Below are 1648 nucleotides of genomic sequence, written 5' to 3' on the forward strand. Positions count from 1 at the left end.
ACACACACACACACACACACACACACACACACACACACACACACACACACACACCTGTCTTCTCTTCAATCTCTTCTCAAGTCAGAAACTACAAGAGAAACTCTTGCCAAGCACAGAGGCTCATGCCTGTCATTCCAGCACTTTGGGAGGCGGAAGCAAGAGAACTGCCTGACTCCAGCGTTTGAGAACAGTCTGGGCAACTTGGCAAGACCTTGTCTCTATAATAAATCAAAAAAAAATTAGCCAGGTGTGGTGGCACACGCCTGTAGTTCCAGCTACCAGGAAGGCTGAGGTAGAAGGATTGCCTCAGCCCAGCAGGTCAAGGCTGCGGTGGCCTTGAGTGTGGCACTGCACTCCAGCCTGGGTTGCAGAGTGAGACTCCAACTCAAAAAGAGAAAAAAGAGCAAAAAAAAACTCCTTAAGGCACTTTGGGAAGCTGAGGTGGGCGGATCGCTTGAGCCCAGGAGTTTGAGACCAGTCTAGACAACATATTGAGATCCTGTCTTTACAAAAAAAAAAAAATGTAAAAAGCAAACATTTAGTTGGGCATGATGGCATGCACCTGGTGTCCCAGCTACTGGGAAGGCTGAGGTGGGAGGATTCCTAGAACCCGGAAATTTGAGGCCGTAGTGAGCTATGATCATGCCACTGCATTCCGTCCTGGGCAACAAAACGAGGTCCTGTCTCAAAAACTAGCTACCTGGCCCTCACCAACCACCCAATCTTGATGTAACCTCCAAATAGGCAGGGAAGTTTGTCATGTAAACCCCTCTGTCTTCAGTGTCCAAATTGGTTCCTGTCATACAGTAGGCATACAGCAATATTTCCTGGAATTGACACTTTACCTAAAAGAGCTCAATTTTCATTTATAGTAAAGTAAAATAATACTGTTTAAAGTTGACTCAGGAAATAGCACTGTCACTACAAGGAGGTGATGCCAGGTGGGATGTGCGACGCTAAACTCGTGGGTTCTTTGGCTCAACCTTAAAATGAATTTCAGAGCCATCAGCAAAGTTTTAAAACAAAGTTTATTAGTGAGAAGAGAGGAAAGAAAGGGCAGGCAAAAGTTTCATACCAGAAAGGCCTGGCACAGGCAAGTCTCTCTCAAAAAAGAAAGACTGCGCTTTGGTTCTTCACTAAGAAACTAGATGTATTTTCATGGCAATTGATATGCTAAAGAGGGTGGGACACAAGCCACCCCACAGAGAAACTGAGGTCTCTCTGTGTCTGACAGGAGGAGTCCCAGGAGGAGTGGTCTTTTCCAGAACTCGTGGTTTGCAGGATACCTGCCCCATTCCCAGTTCACACGTTCATGAGCTAAATGGTGGTCTTAGTATCATTTCTAAGGCTTTGGTCAGTGAAGGGGGAATTATGCTAAACCGTGAACTGAAAGGCTGGGCTGTCTCGTGCTTGCATCTGACTGGGTTTTCTTTTGATCTGCCAGGGGGTGGGAGACTGCAGCTTGGCCTGCAGTAAAACAGGTAATAAAACCTGCCTGCAGGGAGGTTACCCACTGTCCAGCCTGCTCGGCCGACCCAGCCTCGAGGTAAATGTCAGAGGACACAGGGGAGGAGTCAGAGTTCTTGTTCCCAGGAGCAGGACTGCCCCAGAGAACAGTCCGTGTCCATACGGCCACCCGAGGGTCTTC

This window comes from Carlito syrichta, unplaced genomic scaffold, assembly GCF_000164805.1.
Source record: "Carlito syrichta isolate Samal-C Ts95f unplaced genomic scaffold, Tarsius_syrichta-2.0.1 Scaffold117951, whole genome shotgun sequence".
In the NCBI taxonomy this organism is placed as follows: Eukaryota; Metazoa; Chordata; class Mammalia; order Primates; family Tarsiidae; genus Carlito; species Carlito syrichta.